Genomic DNA, 17,616 nt, shown 5'->3' with positions numbered 1-17,616 from the left:
CATCAGGTTCTTGTCCACCCATTTGCTGAGCTTGTCCAGGTCAGCCTGGATCACCCGCCTATCTTCTGGCGTGGATGCTTTGCCCAAAAGTTTGGTGTCATCGGTGAACTTGGCCAGTCCACTCCTGAATCCAATGTCCACATCATTAATGAAGATGTTGAACAGGATGGGTCCCAGGACAGAGCCTTGAGGGACCCCACTGGTCACAGGGCACCATGATGAGTGACTGCCATCGATTACAACCCTCTGGGTCCGACCACGGAGCCAGTTTCCCAGCCAGCGGATCGTGGTGGAGCCAAGGCCACAACTGGGCAGTTTGGCCAAGAGGTGATCATGGGATACCAGATCAAAAGCTTTTTTGAAGTCAAGATATATGACATCAATCTCTTCTCCCTTGTCCAGGTGATAGGTCACCTGGTCATAGAAGGAAATGAGATTGGTCAAACAAGACCTACCCGCAACAAACCCATGCTGGCTATCCCTTAGGATGTTAGCCTGGTCCAGTCCCTCAAGGATGGCCTCCTTAATAAACTTTTCTAAGATCTTCCCCAGGATAGAAGTCAGGCTAATGGGCCTGTAGTTAGCTGGATCCACTCTCCTCCCTTTCTTGAAGATCGGCACCACATTGGCCTTCTTCCAGTCTTCAGGCACTATACCAGAGCGCCAGGAGTTTTCAAAGATCTGTGCCAGGGGCTGGGCTATGACGCTCGCCAGCTCCTTGAGTACTCTGGGGTGCAGATTGTCAGGGCCGGCTGACTTGAAGGTATCCAGCTTCTCAAGGTGTTCCTTCACAAGGTCAGCATTGATGGAGGGGAGGGGATCCCCATCACCCAGATCTCCCTGTCCCATAGCAGGCATGGGCATCCCGTGTGACTGATGAAAGACTGACGCAAAGTACCTATTTAATAGGTTGGCTTTTTCCTGGGTGTCAGTTGTCAGTTGCCCAATCTGGTTTAGCAGGGGTCCAACATTGCCCTTGCTTTTCCTCTGGCTCCCCACATATCTGAAAAAGGACTTTTTGTTGTCCTTGATGCTTGAAGCTAGTTGGAGTTCAGTTGCAGCCTTGGCTTTCCTGGTTTGCTCCCTGCAGGACCGGACCAGTGCAGAATAATCCTCCTTAGAGGTGAATCCCATCCTCACTAAAATGGAAAAAAAAAATGGATGAACTATTCCAAGCCAGTTCTGTGAACATTTGGGTTAATTGAAACTCCCTTTTCTAAGAGGCACTGGAAAACAGGGTAGGAAATATCTGCTATAGTGTTCAGTGGGTTTGATCCTGCCACCACTGAGACCAATGCAAGTTCTGTCCCTGACTTCCATAGGAGTAGCGCTAGTTGCAAAAAGCAGTTCCATACACCAGCTATCCTGTGGGTCAGACGACTTGCTTCTCTATGGTGCAAAAAAAGAAAAGAGATCTGAAGACAAGAGTGAGAGATACAGACTAGAGGAGGAAATAATATAAAGGAAGAGGAAAGGGGAAAAGGGCACGTAAAAGAAAAGGGAAGGAAGGATAGGGGGACAAAGGAGAATAGAGAGATTAACTTTGTTCATCAGGGGCTCTGTTAAAATGCAAAGATTGCAATGTAGTCAGAAAAGCCTCTCCTCATATTAGTTGGAAACATCTCTCTCAACTGGCCAACTCATTAACGTATGAGCCAGACCACTAGACTGTGGGGAAAAAAGAGAAATGGAAATGCAGAATATTGGGATGCAGCTGTTCACCTTTTCCATATAAAAGTGAGTAATTCTGAAATATTTTTAAAGCCTTTTCCAAACTAATTTTTAAAGTAGCAGCAAGAGAATTTTAGCAAAAAAAATACCATAAGAATTTACAGATAATAGTGAGTGTGGACTGTGAGGCTCTGTCAATTTAAGTCAGCATGCCTGCTAAAACCAGCTTGGAGGATATGCTAGTTTGGAGGATATGCTAAAAGCTTCTTGAAGTAATTAGATTAATGTCAGTTCTTTCGCTGTCATTTTCCTCCTTCATAATTCATTCACTCCCTTATTTGATGTATTTTATTATGTTTATAACCTCTCATGACTTTACTTCTTTCAGCCACAATTACACTAAAAAATTATCCCTTTTCTGTTAAAAATTTTGCTATGCAACAATTTTGCCTTCATCTTCATGAGCAGGACTGATACAAAGGACATCAAAGTCATTGAGAGGCTCTTGCCAACATCAGTAAGCATTGTATCAAGCCTTACCTTTTAAGACACTGTGAGGTAGCAAGTTCCAGCACCTGTACTTAAAGACCAAGGATGCATCTCTGGTTTTCTAATGGACCTGTAGGTGACTTGAGACAGATCACCAAACCTCTTCATATCCAGGTTTCTTCGTGTGTTGTAATGGCCTGCAGGGCCCCTAAAAAATTTAGAAAATTAATATTTATCAGTGCCTGGCTGCCTGTCATGCAGCCTATGGTGGCTTGCCAAAACTCAGGAAGTGGCCCTCTGCCCAAATTAATTGCCCACCCCTGCCCTAGCTCTTAGTCATGCTTCTACTCACCAAGCCTCTAGTAGCAAGTCACAGATGTGCAAGTGAAAGACAGCCAGAGATGGTTTTTCACATTAAGGTGTGACTGCTCCACTGAGCTAATTAACATTTGTGCAGCTTACAGCAAAGGTGTAACAAGGCCTTCAGTGACTTAACAGTACAAGGCACTTAAATGCATTGCAGAATTGGGGTCCTGATCCTCACCTTTTTAATCTGATGGGACCCTCTGTTACTACTAATTTTAGTGTTTTCTTCAGGAGGTTAACAAACAGATCTGGGAGTGCGCATGTGCAGAGGTGCACGTTTCCCATGGGACAAATAGTAGCAGCACATACATGCATGCTCCAGCACGTGGCAAAATGACCCATGGGAGGGGAGGCTGGGGCCAGCACCTATATTGGCCTCAGCAGCTTCCTGGTGCAGCAGCAGTGCTGAGCCAGCCACACAGAGACTGGCCAGCAGCCAGAGCATGGCTGCAGCCTGCCAGGCTTTGGTCTCTGGTGGTGCATGCTGCTGCCGCATGTGCTACACTGCTTTTTTTTTGTGGTGTTATTTTTTACACTGGAAGATCCCAGTATCAAAAAAATTGCTATGCTGTAACGTAGTATATGAGTGCATGTGTGCCGCATTTGGTTTGCGGCACCTCAAATGGGTTCAAGGTGCTGGAAACCACACATGATCACTCACTGGGATGTGCCCTGGGTGTCTAAATCTTCTGATTATTGTTTACATCAAGGAACAATATTATAATGACATTATCAGAAGGTGGCAAGGAAAACAAAGCCAGTAACACTGAAAAGCAGATGCCAAGAATTCATTTACCATTCTAAAGATGTCTTTGGTGCAGTCCAGGTATCCATTACAATGCTTTTCCAAAATGGTGTCACAGGCAAGGAAAAAACAGGTAAAGTGACTCTCAGCAGGACAGTAAAGTTCTATTGGGTTTTTTTTCAGAATAGTTGCTTACTGTAAGAATGCATATTAATGCCAAAAGTCTCCAAAGTATCTTTTCAACAGACTTGCAATCTTTAATGATGGCTTAGATTGCCAAATGTATTTAAAAACCCCTCCAAATGTCAGGCAGTTCAGATTTAAAACCCTTTCTCAGGGCAGAAGCACTAGATTATGATATTTTTAGGAAGCCCTTCAGAAAAAGACAGTCAAAAATAGGGAGGGAGCTGATAGCTGATACCTTTTTTGTAAGTAACCCCTTTCAATGTGTTCATGACAAGCTGATTTTTAGACTGTTTTGGCACCTGCCTATGAAATTCACTTGGTTTCCAATTTACATGGGAAGCTGAAGAAAAAGGATGTTCTGAAGTCTGAAATTAGTTGCATTAAACACCAGTATTAACACAAGGCCTGCACCTTGGAAGAACTATCTCAGCACATTTTTGGTGGATCTCTGTGTGTATGCAGAGCTGAGGACCTCACACCAGATTCAGCAGGGAGATGAGATGTTAGGTACCATGGGATTGCTGGTCTTCTTAATTCTAACCTTCTCATAACTCTGTCCTCTTCCCTCTCATTGGGCTTCTTCCTCTTTCCTTTATGCTTATCTTCCTTTCCTCTTTTTCCACGAGTTCTTTTTCTCCTTCACCTCAACCCAGTGTCCAATCCAAAATCCCCCCTAAAAGTATATATATGTAATTGCAGTAAAACAAGTACATAAGCAATAAATACAACCTGTGCACCAGGCCTCACCGTAATCATTTTGCTGGTAAAGTGCATGTTTCCCCCCACGACCTTCACCTGTTTTTTATCTTAAGCTTATTGGGGCGAGAGGTATGTAATCCTGTGTTTGTACAGTATCGGTCCAATAGGATTCTGATCCTGATTGCAGTCGTTGGGTGCTATCACATGACAAATTAACAATAAAATGAGGTTGAATTGGATGACTTGCAAGCCACTGAAGGTCAATGATTAAATGACTGGGTGGTTAAGCATTGGGACAACTTGCCTACAGAGGTTGTAGAATCTCTGTTATTGAAAGATTTTATGTGCAGGTTGGGCAGACATTTGTGTGGGATGGTTTAGACACAGATGATCCTTCTTTAAACCGAGGGGTTGACTAGGTGAGATTCTACACTACGTACGGGTATCTCAGTCAATCTCAGTCAAAGAGCCTGAGGCTGAACTGATTCAATCTTTACAGGTTAGTCTAAACTGGGTAGACTGAACTGATAAGCAGGGATCTAGGTTTTCTCTTTGCCATGGAACAATGTGGTAAAATCTGGATTTTCTCATTTTAAGGGGTGGGGCTGTGGGTGGAGCGTGAGGGGCACAGGGAGGGCCGGGGTGCTGTGGGTGAGGAGTGAGGGGCACGAATAGGGCCCAGGGGGCAGTGGGTGTGTAGTGAGGGACACTGGCAGGGCCAGGGAGCTGTGGGTGGGGAGTGAGAGGCATCAGCAGGGCTGGGGAGGCTGTGGTTTGGAAGCGAGGGCCAATGGTATGGGCAGGGCACCAGCATATCAGGCCTGCTCAGCACCACAAAGTAGTGTGGGTGTCTGGTGCGGGATATCCATAGCTGGCCCCACGTCCTGGTAAGCGAAGGGGGCAGAGAGAGCTCTGATTTTTCCAAGATAAAAACCCCAAATCAAACACCAAAATTTAAAGGTATTTAGAGTTTTTTTATTATATTGATTGAGGCACTGGTAGGCAACGAAATTGCTCTAAAGTTGTAAATATATCAGTTTGTGTTCAACTGATATATATATAGTGGTGTTTCATTTTAATCACAGAAAATCATGTACATTAAAAGCTGAGTTATCAGGCACTTTACAAGCTGGCAAACTCTGTTAACTGGCATGCCGGCTTGTAAGGGAAAAGTAAAAACAGAAGTGCCCGCCGTGGCACTTCTGGTTTTACGGAACCCCCACAGCCCAAGGGATAGCAGCCTGCGCTGCGAAGCCCCCACGGCCTGGGGCATAGCTGCCTACACGGGTCCCCCCTCCCTGTCCCTCGGGGCCGATAGGGCCTGCAGGAGAGGCAGTGACAAGGCGGGAGGGACGGCAATGCAGCGGGAGGGACAGCGACACCTCAGATGCAGCGGGACAAGCGGTGGCCCAAACAGGCAAAGCCACCTATTTGGGCTGCTCAGTTATCCGGCATATTTTGTTATCTGGCACCCTCCATTTCCCATGGGTGCCAGATAACAAAGCTTTTAATCAGAAAATTTGTGATTTTTATTTTTATCAGAGAATTTGTGATTTTTAGACAAGGAAAACCAGGATCCCTGCTAATAAGCAAGTGAACAAACATTCACTTTTGATTCAGGAATATGAGGGTGGGGAGGTTACAGGGGAGGTGCAAAGCATCCTGGGATGCTGAGGGACTGTGACTTAACTTGAATCTGGAGGGGATCTGGGACAGAAGTTCCTTTAAACTAATTTAACCTAAATCCATTAAGTCTGATACTACATCCATCCAGTTTTACCTTAAACCATTTTTGCCATTTTGAAAGCTGCTTACATGCACTGAACTTCTGTTGTGTTACAGATTTGGATTCGTTTCCGATTTCTTATACCAGTTTATATGTAATTTCTGTTTCTAGCCTTAAATTCCCTTCCAGCCTTATTTTTCTATTATTGTATGAAGATGGGCTTCTGTATAGCTGAGTGAGATGGGAGAGGAAGATGACTTCAGCAGCATCGTTCTGCCACACTGATGCCCAGCCCATGCTTCAGGGATTTAAGACAAAGAGTTTTGGGGAATTTCAGACCACTAGAAATTCCCAGTATATTATTGTACTGTTTGTTTTGGCTTTTGGCTCATAAATTACTTCAATATAATAAAGCATCAAAACACTAACCTTTGACATTGGAAAAATAAGAAGCTACTAGAACTAATCTAAAAATGTCCTTTAGGAATGTAGGAGAGGATATACCAGAGGTTCCCAATCAAATAAAGGGTTTATAAGTTAGACACTCATTTTATTGCCCACATTTTTTATTTCTTTTAAAAAAATCCTTTACAATACATACACCCGTATAAATACTACAGCTAAATCAAAATGTCATTTTTTTCTATCATATATTTTTTTTTTACATTTAATGTTGTTCTTGTTGCCTGTCCCCAGCTAAAGTATCTAAGGCAAAGTGATAATCTTGTGATTTCAACCTGAGAAGATATTTGCAACTAAGTATTTGCAATGAAGGATTTGTTGTATTGCAGTAAGTGCACATATGACTCACTAGGCCAATTGCAACCAAAAAAGTTTGGCCTGTTTCCTTTGATGTCACCTGTAGCCCAGTGCAGGGGTTTGGTCTGTGACTTCTGCTGCTGTTGCTTCTTAAGTTCAGTACATTTTTCTTGTGGTTCAGGACTGTGTTTTTTCTCAGAGAGCTCAATGTCCTTTTTGCTCATCACCTGTCTTGACTATCTGTAACTAGCCTTTTCCAGCAGCCAGTTGGTGCCCTGCTCTGAATAAACTAGAGCATCAATAGATCTGCAAAATGATTTCTCAGCTTGCCTTGCTTCCCAGTTCTCCATCCAACAGCTGCTTAGGTATGCACTCATTACCAAAGTGTATCACATGTTGAGCCCAACAGAGCTGCACCTTCATTGCCAGTGACTCAGGGCATGTCTACATGTGCTCCTGACTGAGCAATTGGTACTGTGCAGTCATTTAGTACTTGCTTAGCAAGTGTCCCACATCCCCTCCAGATACTGTGCAGTCCCAGCAGCACACAGGTTGTTTTTGATCCTGCTGCTTGTTGCTACTGCAGAGTAGCAGTGGCATCAGGGTTAGCGTCTGCTGATGTTATGTCACCGTAGTGTCTCGTGTAGACGTGCCCTCAGTGTTGTAACAACCAACTTATTATAGTACCTCAGCATTAACTACTCACTCAAACCATTTGGCCCTCAGAAGAGAACATGAGAAACCACAGCAAGGAGCAACACAGCACAATCAGTGCTGGGAGCAGGAAGCCAAACCCATCAGTCTCCCTCCTGTGGTACTGCCCTAGCCGCTAGGTTTTGCGGAAAGCTCCCTATTATGTAACTCCAGTACCGCATGCCGAAACTTGAATTTCTTAGGGTCTTGGAAGTCTCTCTGGGTCATTTTGTACAACCCCCCTCAAAATGTAGGTAGAGAAAGCCTAAGGCAAGGTGCTACTGACACAATTTGAATCTGACTCTAGGTTATTAGGAGGGTTGTTCATGACACAGGGGATTAATTCTCCCTAAATTGAAGTGGGGTTTTTAAAAAAAAACCCCACTTCAATTTAGGGCAAAGTAAGCCCCCATGTCATGTACATCCATGTCGGAGCCCAATCATTACCTGCCGCCCCAGCGGCGGGGAGGGGAGAGAGAGCCGCTGGCGGGCAGAGCTTTGCCTGAGCTGTAGTGGTGAGGGAGGCTGGTGCTTCCTTCCAAGGTAGCATTGCCTTCTGCCTCCCTCCCCCCGCCAGTGGCACCCACCTGCAGGCACCCAGCCTGGGCAGTCCCCAGGGGCACCGCAATCATGGAGGGAAGCACTGGGCCCCCTGCAGCTCAGGCAGGCAGGCTCTGGGGGAAAAATAAAAAGATCAGGCTCGCCACCTTTTTTTTTTTTTTTTCCTTCTGTGGAGCCTGCCTTCCCAGGCTGCTGCTGGGTTGCCTGCACAATCTTCCTGCACAGCCCCTGAGCCACACGGAGCCCAGTGCTTCCCTCCACAGCTGTAGGATTTAGAAACTAAAACTCCTCGGTAGTGTTTTACTTTGCAGCACCCCATGCACGCCATGGGCTCTGAGAGGCTGGTGGGGCATGGCAAGCTCCCGGAGACAGTGGTGCTATCAGCAGTGGGAGCGTGGCGGAGGCAAGTGGGGAGCTGCTGTAGGCAGCTGCAATAGTGTAGGCTGTGGGGAGGAGTGGCAAGCACTGACTAGTGGTCGGCAGATCTGTTGATGCTCTAGTTTATTCAGAGCAGGGCACCAACTGACAGTGGTGGCAGCGGCTAGTGGTGATCATGGACCACCTGCAAATGCCACCGGCGGTGTCGGTGGCAGGGGGAGGTGGGTGGTGAGTAGCGACCACCCGCAGGGTCAGCGGTGCCTTTTCACAGGGGGTGCACCTCCATGCTCGGGTGTGCACATGCACCCACGTGCACCCCCTACACGTCGCCATTAAAGTGGTGCAAAAGGCATTTAACCCACTTTAAACCTGCTTTAAAGTGTCATTTACAAATGCCTTTAGTTACTTAACACCTTAAATACCCAAGAAACAAGGAAGGATGCTATATAGCACCATTGCTATGTCCTCATAAAAAGTACAGGACTCAAAGCTGATGTAATCAGCGTTGATTTATTTTCTTAAGAAGAAGTGTTTAAGTGATGATCACCAGCAGATACCTGCTCTGTTTTTTGGGACTGCAGCTGAAACCCACATGTCAGTGTGTAGTCTGTCCCCTTATACACCTGGGCCAGAAAGAACATACATCTGTAACAGCCCCAAATATAGGGTTTGGATCTTTAGCTCAAGCTTTTGATGTCTCTGGCTCCACCCCAATGTTGGTCAGTTGAATTAAATTACTTTTTTGCTCTGGATTAATTTCTTACGTATGGCCCCTGACAGATGTTAAAGAAAAAGCACAATGGAATCTGATGCTTCTTGCCATGCCACATGTGCATGGCAGGAGATGTGATTGTGGGATTCTGCATCAGATCTCATCATGCCCTATTGCTGGTGCAGAGGGAGACAAATCTTGGGATCCCCTTGCACTGACACATAGCAAGCTTGGCTCCCTGCATTCCCCTGGCTAGGAACCCTGCTCAGCTGACTGGGGCTCCCAGCTAGGGGAGTGCATGGTCCGGTCCCAGCCCGAGAGCCCTGATCAGCTGGCAGGTGCTCCCAGCCTGTGGAGTCTTGAAAGGCTCCACTGTGCTCCAGAGGGTGAGAGCACTGGCCACATAGTCAATTAAGGCATGATAGGAACTAGCCACAAAATTGTTACATATATTTTGTGTAATACCTTTGTGGCTTATTCCTCATTTTCTCATGCCATTAACTGAATGAACATGTGCCAGGTTATTACTTAAGATGTGATTAACCAGTTAAATCACAGTTAACTAGTTAATCACATCTTAGGGGCCTGTCTTGCCTAATTACACTGCCCACCAGTGCCAAACTAAAACATATCATGGTTATTCTGTGCATGATTCCTCTCAAAACAGAAGTAGTATAGCTGCCTTAGCATAGCGCTGCATGTCTACCAATATATTTATAACTCCTAGGAGCAGGAGAAAGGATCATTTCCTTTAAATTTGTACAGCTCAGAGCACACTCATATGTAGCAGATATAACAGATAACAGTTCTGTGAGTTGAAAAAGGTCTTACTGCCCAAATGCTGTCTCAGCCTTTTAAGATAGATTTCAGAATTGGAAATGTTCTGTTTTGCTTTATTTAATGGCCAGAAGATTGATACACTTTTGTTTTCTGCTTCCGATGCAGGATAATTCTATTGCCTTGCCTGGAAGACAATGATGGCAACAAAACTTAGAGGTCTGGCTGGCTGTTGCTAATATGGTTTTAGCATTACTTCTTTGATTAGTGTCAGCCAGAGAGATTTTTTTCTTGAGAAATAAATTTTTAAACCACTGTGTCTGGAGGGATATTCTTTTATGTGCTATGGACAGCTGGTTTTCCAAAAACAATTTCTGTCCACACTGATTATAGAACCATACTAGCAAAAACCAGGACAGCATGCTATCAGCTGTATTTTGGACAGATTATATATGATTAAAGATTACAGTGACCCAAAATGTGTTCTATATCCACCTACATCACGGTATTAGCCTTTAACATAAGACAGAATGTTGACCTAGGAATGTACTTGTTGATCCTTTTAGATGGATAAAAAATACCAGATGTGAGTAGAAAATTAATTGCTTAACAATCTTGTATTGGGTATTTAATCATAATCTTTCTCTACCTTTTATATTTGAATACCTTAATTTTCAATCCACACCTCTAGAAATATAGCAATTAATATAGAAATATAGCAATTAATAATCTAGCAGAGGGCAAACAATGATGTCACACAGGACAACTCCTATGAGGTAGTAACTACCCTCAAATGTCACTGAATGGTATAAGGGGTTCTCAACATGTTTTAGAACTAGGCCCATCACATGCTTAAAGTGATTTTTTTAACTTTCTTGATTTTTTTTTCCTTGACTATACAGTATAGAAAAAGTATAACAACTGCAGTAAATTTAGCTAAGTATGTGATTAATCTGGGTTATCTTAACTTTTTATTTCACAGTTTGCTTAAAGATTTGAAAAAAACCCAGAAGAATATATTTTGAGCTAACACAAAACAAAAGATGATTTATACAGTTCTGCAAGTCTTTTTTCTGGCTCTGGATTTAACATTTTTCCTGACATTCTGACTTGCAGAATGCTACTCTGAGTTTTGAAAGAGACAAACTCATTTCATTATAGCACATCAGACATGACAGCCTCTTTTATCATTGCTTAATGGCTTCTACGAGAATGTCAAAACCAGCTTGCAAATATTTTGGTTTTGTTGTTTCAGGAATACAGAAACAGAGGCCGGAATTGTACTGAAATGTTATTCAGAGTAGTCTAATAATTTGAGCACTTTTTTTCTGGCATTATCATGTCTTATTTCATAATCATAAAAGTATCTCTTAATCTTTTAAAGATTTCACTAAATAATACATTAATTAATTGTTTGACCAGATCAGGAATGTAAAATAATGCACATGAAATGTTTTATCTGGATGTGGAGATTCTCACTCAAAAGGAAATACGAAGCTTTTGCTTCTCAGTCATAAATTTGAAACCATCATGCTGTTTCTCCCAGACTGAAAATGGCAGTTCCAGGAGAAACATAACCTCACTGCAGCCAGTTAGAAGTAGGTCCCGGGAGAGTTTTTCCCAGGAGAATGAGCTCTTGTACACTTCCCCATGGCAAAATGCCTACCGAGGACCAGGGGAACTGGATATGTGGGGAAAGGCTCCCATGGCTTCTCGAGACTGGGCTCACCCCAGTCTGGTGACAGCTATTCCTGCCCCTCCCTTAGACCAGGAGGAAAGAGGAGGGGAGGGGAGGAGCAGCCTCCAACTGCTATGTCTGAGACTCCTCAGTGTCACTGGTGACACTGACAGTGCACATGCACCCCCTGAGATTGGCGATGTGCAACCTGAGAGAAACACCACTGCCACTCCAGCTGGCACTCGCCATCTCCCCCACTGCTGCAGCCACTTGTGGGAGCTCAGCAGTCGTCATGCCCCCCAGCTTCCAGGAGCGTGCATCGTTCATACCCAGTATAGTGTAAGAAGCTTTGCCAAACTGCTCCCCACCCTCCCCAAACTGGTCTGGGAAGGGAGCAGTAGCCACTGCTCTCTGATGTTTCCTCAAGCCACGCAGTCCCCACTTGGGGGAAGAGGATGGGGGACTTGGCAGCTCCTGGCTTACTCTTGCTGCCCCAGCAACCTGTCTGGGTGGCAGAGCAGGATTGCAAAGCCTGGGAAGCAGGCATTGGGCTCTGGGAGGCTGTCCCCAAGCCCAGTTCCTTACTCCCAGGCTTTCAGGGCTGCCCTAACACCCAGCTGGGTGGGGAATGCAATGCCCTAGGGGCTGGGAACAAGGACTGGGTACTGTCTCCCCACCCTGGTTCCTAGCCTTGTGTGCTTCAAATCCTGCCCCCATCACCGAGCTCATTGGCAGGGATATGAAAGCCCTTAGACCAGGAACTAGAGACAAGGAAACTCTCCCCACCCAGTTCATGGCCCCATGGGTTCTAAATGTGGCATGTGACATGTAGCTACCCAGCACAAGATGTTTTAAAAGCTAGGAAGCCAGGACCTAGGGTTGGGAAGTCTGTGCCTAGCTCCACCTCCCTGCACCTCTGGCTTTAAATCACCCTTAACAGGGACAGAAGTTACACATTAATAAGTTTAAGTGATCAGAAACTGGTTTAAACCTGTAATAGAACAGAAGTTAAGTGCACATAAACCAGTTTCAAAATGGCTGAAACTGGTTTAAGATAAACTTGGTTGAATGTAGTATTAGACTTAATTGATTTGGGACATAGTTTCATAGTTTCTAGGGTCAGAAGGGACCTGAGCAGATCATCAAGTCCGACCCCCTGCCATGGCAGGAAAGAGTACTGGGGTCAAACGACCCCAGCAAGGTGTTCATCTAGCCTCCTCTTAAAGACCCCCAGGGTAGGAGCCTGCACCACTTCTCTTGGGAGTTGGTTCCAGATCCTAGCCGCCCAGACCATGAAGTAGCACCTCCTGATATCTAACCTAAACCTACCCTCTGCCAGCTTGTGACCATTATTCCTGGTCACTCCTGGTAGAGCTCGGGGGAACAGGGACTCCCCCAATGCCTGCTGATCCCCCCTGACTAGTTTGTAACAGGCCACTAGATCCCCCCTCAGCCTTCTCTTGTGGAGGCTGAACAGGGTCAGGTCCCGTAGCCTGTCCTTGTAGGGCCTGCCCTGCTGTCCCCTGATCATGCGAGTGGCCCTCCTCTGGACCCTCTCCATGTTGTCCACATCCCTCTTGAAGTGCGGCACCCAGAACTGGACGCAGTACTCCAGCTGTGGCCTGACCAGTGCCACACAGAGGGGGAGGATCACCTCCTTGGACCTGCTCGAGATGCATCTGTGGATACATGACAAAGTATGGCTGGCCTTCCTGACTGCATCCCCACACTGCCAGCCCATGTTCATCTTGGAGTCAATGATGACTCCAAAATCCTTTTCTGCTTCTGTACTGACGAGAAGGGAGTTCCCCAGCCTGTAGGTATGCTGCTGTTTCTTCCTCCCCAGGTGCATCACCTTGCATTTGTCGGTATCGAATCCCATCCTATTCTCGTCCGCCCACCCTTGTAACCTGTCTAGGTCCGATTGTAGCCTATTCCTCCCTTCTAGCGTGCCCACATCCCCCCACATCTTAGTGTCATCAGCAAATTTGAAGAGGGTGCTTTTTACCTCCTCATCCAAGTCACTGATGAAGATGTTGAACAGTGCGGGCCTGAGAACCAAGCCATGGGGGACCCCACTGCCCACGTCGCTCCAGGTTGAAAATGACCCATCTACCACCACTCTCTGGGTGCGGCCCTCCAGCCAGTTGGTGACCCAATTGACTGTGTGGGTGTCGACACCACAGTCCCCCAGTTTCTTAATGAGAATGGGGTGAGAGACAGTGTCGAATGCCTTCTAAAAGTCCAGGAAGACTATGTCCACTGCTACCCCTGCATCTAATGATTTGGTGATCTGTTCGTAGAAGGCCACCAGGCTGGTCTGACAGGACCTGCCACTGATGAACCCGTGTCGGTTGCCCCTAAGCATGAAATCCCCTGCTGGCCCCTCATGGATGTGTGCCAGCATAATTTTCTCAAACAGCTTGCCTAGGATCGAGGTAAGACTAACTGGCCTATAGTTTCCCGGGTCCTCCTTCTTCCCCTTTTTGAAGATGGGAACCACGTTGGCCCTCTTCCAGTCCTCTGGCACCACACCAGAGCACCACGAGTGCTCATAAAGCCGTGCCAGGGGTCCTGCAATGACCTCAGCCAATTCCTTTAGTACTCCAGGGTGGAGATGGTCTGGACCAGCTCACTTGAATACACCCAGTCCCTCCAGAAGCTAGTTCCTCACTAACCCTTGGCCTAGGTGTGCCTCCCCTGGGGCCTGAGGGAGGCCCAGTACGGGGGTGGTGGTTCTGGTCCCTGCTTAGGAAGATGGAGACAAAGAATCGTTAAACATGTTGGCTTTGTCGTCTGGTGTGACAATCAAATTTCCTAGCATGTCCTGCAGGGGCCCCACGTTACCCGGGACCTTCTTTTTACCCGCTATGTATTTAAAAAAGGACTTCTTATTGTCCTTAAGCTGGGAAGCTAGTCCCAGTCCCATCTCTGCCTTTGCCTTCCTAACTGCCCCCCTACATCCCCGAGCAACTGCAGTATAGTCATCCCTGGTGATGTCCCCTCCTTTCCATTGGGTGTATGCCTCCCTTTTAGCTAGGAGACATTCCCGGATGCTTCTGGTGAGCCATGGGGGCTTGTGTGTCCTCTTGCTCCTTTTGATCCTTGTTGGGATTACCTCCCTTTGGGCTTGGAGGATCGTCTCCTTAAGGAGCGACCACTCTCCTTGGACACCTGGCTCCCCTCCCCTCTGGGACCTCAGTGCTTCCCCGACTGTTCTCCTTAGCTCGTTGAAGTTTGCCCTCCTGAACTCTAGGGCTGGTGCCTTGCTGCAGGTCTTTGCCACCTTGCGCTGGATGGTGAATTCCAGCAGGCGATGATCACTGTTGTCCAGGTGGTCGAGCACCCGCAGCCCCCTCACCAGGTCATCACCTGTGGCCAGCACTAGGTCCAACAAGGCGTCTCCCCTGGTGGGGCTGTGCACCTCCTGGGTTAGATGGAGGTCCTGCACTCTGTCTAAGAACCTACGTGAGCGTTCAGACCTGGCTGACTGCTCTTCCCAGCAGATGTCCGGGAAGTTCAGGTCCCCCATGACTACCACATCCTTAGACTTCACTACCTCTGTGAGCTGACCTAAGAGTTCCTGGTTTAGCTTTTCCCCTTGGTTGGGAGGTCTGTAGTAGACCCCCACCGTTAAGTCTCTTTCCCCTCGACTGCCTTGTACTCTAACCCAAAGCACTTCAGAGTGCCCCTCCTCTGATTCTTTGTTAATTGATGAGGATGGGTATTCCTCCTTAATGTAGAGTGCCACGCCCCCACCTCTCTTTCCTATCCTGTCCCTCTTGTACAGCCTATAGCCCTTGATATTCACCGCCCAGTCATGCATTGAGTCCCACCATGTTTCAGTGATCCCCACTATTGTCCGGGTTGGTGTCAGCTAGCAGAAGGGTGAGTTCCTCCTGCTTGTTTCCCATACTACGAGTGTTTGTGTAGAGGCATTTGAGGCCTCCTGTGGATGTGTGTAGTGGCGCCCTAATCACAACATTGCCCTGGCTCATGTTGCTTACCTGTGTATACGTTTCACTTGTTGGTCTAGGCTGGCTGTACTTGTGGGCGTTGCTTGGTCTGGCAGTCCGATGATTCCTCCACCCTTGTCTTCCCCTTCCCCCGACGAGCCTAGTTTAAAGCCTGCCGGAGGAGGTCCGCCAACCTAGAAGAAAACACACGCTTACCTTTAGGGGAAAGGTGGAGCCCATCCCATCCAAGCACGTCTCTCGTCGTGATGTGCCAGTCATGGTTGAGGAAGCCAAAGCCTGCCTCGAGACACCATTCCTGAAGCCGCCAGTTGGTCTCCGTGATGCACGTTTCATGCCGTCTTCCACATTCACTCACTGGTAGGATAGAAAAGAAAACCACCTGTGTGCCCATCTCCTTTAGCACGCACCCCAGAGCGTGGTAGTCCTCCATCAGGCGATCAGGGCTTCTCCTGGCCGCATCATTAGTACCCACATGGGCTAGGACCATGGGGTAGTAATCAGTGGGCTGGATCATGGTTTGGAGCATCCCTTTCATGTCCTGAATCTTCGCTCCAGGTAGGCAGTAGACCTCGCGTGCCGAGGGGTCCTGGCGACAGAAGAGGCCCTCCGTACCTCTCAGGATGGAGTCTCCTATGATGATCACGCGACGCTTTCTCCCCCTGGCCTGCTTATCTCCTTCGGCCTGCACGGGACGTGGAGTGTGGAGTTGCCTTCTCCCCAGTTTCCTCCTCTCCTTCCTTCTCCTCCAGCGTTGCCAGGGCCTCGTACCTGTTCTCCAGACTGCAGGAACTGGTACTGCTGTGTTACGAGCAGCCCTGGTTCGGGAGGTGACCGTCTGCCACTTAGCAGTGGAGGGCACTTCTTGAGGTGCATCTTCCTTGAGTGTACAACCCTGCAGGGAAAGAAAATAGCTGTCAGTTTTTTCCTCCCTGATTTCCCTCAGCCTGCTAACCTCCTCCTGGAGCTCCTTCACCTGCGCCTCCAGGGCCCTAAGGTGGGCACCTGCAGGACGGGGTTGGGGGATGCCAGCCCCCCCATGGGCTCTGTCTGGGTAGAGGCCTCAGACAAGCCCTGGGAAGGGTGTGCCTGCCGGGCAGGGGCCCTGGCAGCACTCTGTGTCGACACCATCATAGGAGTTGCTGCCTGTTTCTGGGTGAACGCAGTGCCTTTGCCCCGCACTGGCAGGAGTCTGCCTCTTGGCCCTTCCTGCTCACCCGCCGGTGCGAATGCCAACGCAAATGCCGGCGTGCTCTTCCAGAACGCACCTGTTTGTGTGCTCTGTTCGCGCAGCTCCCTACTGGCTCAGCTAAGAGGGTTCTCGGGGGCTTCCTCTCCGGATCCGGCTCAGCTGCATCAGTCCCTCTGACCCACTTACCTTAGGGGGATCAGCTGCTGCTGCCCTGCTGCTGCTGTGTTCACCTCTGCTGCTGCTGCTGCATTTGCCTCTGCTCCGGCTCCGGTAAGGGGGCACACGTGTGCAGGACACACGTGTGCCTGTATCCCTCCTCTCCCGGCTGCTCCTGGCTCCCAAGTGCTGGGAGCTACGTCAAACCACGGCTTTTAAAGGCCGCGGTTTGAATTTCCCGCCGCTGCTCCAACCACCAACCAGACACTCCAGTCTCACTGGAAGTGCCTGCCAGCGATCCTGCCCCCTGAGCTCTCCCACTGGGGGGATTCGGTGCCTCCTGAGCCAAGGTCAAACTACTTTATGAAACTTCTGTCCTAGAACTCTTCCTGGTTCAAGTTAAATCAGTCCCCAGCATCCCAGCATCTTGCAGCCCTGGGGTGGGCTGTGCTGTTTGCTCCAGAGAGCAGGGCTGGCTTTGCTCCTCTGCTCCCTAGCTGGAGCAGTGAGGGTTGGCTGACAAGGGGGTGGGGATGGGCAAGCCTGGCTGGGGATGCAGCCCAGTCTGCCGGGGGGTGGGGAACTGTCCCCCCCCAGGCAAACCTCAGCTGGGGGCTGGGGCCAGGGAGGGTGGTTAATATAGGTGGAGGAAGGAAAAATTATTTGGGGGGCTGAGTTCATGCACCCATGTGTAAGCATACTCCCCAGCAGGTAAGTCTGTGGCAAAAGGGTTGGGGGAAGGGAGCATTGAGGCCCCAGCAGTGAGGGAGGGAGTGGGGCACAAGCAGGAGCAGGGGCTGGGGTAAGTGGGGCCACCCAGAATTTGAAGAAATTCTTACTGGTAGAAATGAATG

At 48.0% G+C, this 17,616-nt stretch overlaps 1 long non-coding RNA gene across 1 annotated transcript; it reads right to left on the bottom strand.

The window, feature by feature from the left end:
* Positions 1-672: 672 nt before the first annotated feature.
* On the bottom strand, positions 673-17,073 carry LOC149869578 (uncharacterized). Its single transcript, XR_016441114.1, has 6 exons — positions 16,793-17,073; positions 16,030-16,309; positions 15,448-15,771; positions 3,323-4,130; positions 2,212-2,368; positions 673-1,139 (listed from the first exon to the last, which is right to left on the bottom strand). It is a non-coding gene; the product is annotated as an uncharacterized LOC149869578 (long non-coding RNA).
* Between the last annotated feature and the right edge of the window lie 543 nt (positions 17,074-17,616).

Source organism: Crocodylus siamensis, chromosome 3 (genome assembly GCF_052110815.1).
Source record: "Crocodylus siamensis isolate JL-2025a chromosome 3, ASM5211081v1, whole genome shotgun sequence".
Taxonomy (NCBI): domain Eukaryota; kingdom Metazoa; phylum Chordata; order Crocodylia; family Crocodylidae; genus Crocodylus; species Crocodylus siamensis.
The sequence above is the reverse complement of the archived record's forward strand: the minus strand, read 5'-3'. Positions and strand labels throughout refer to the sequence as shown.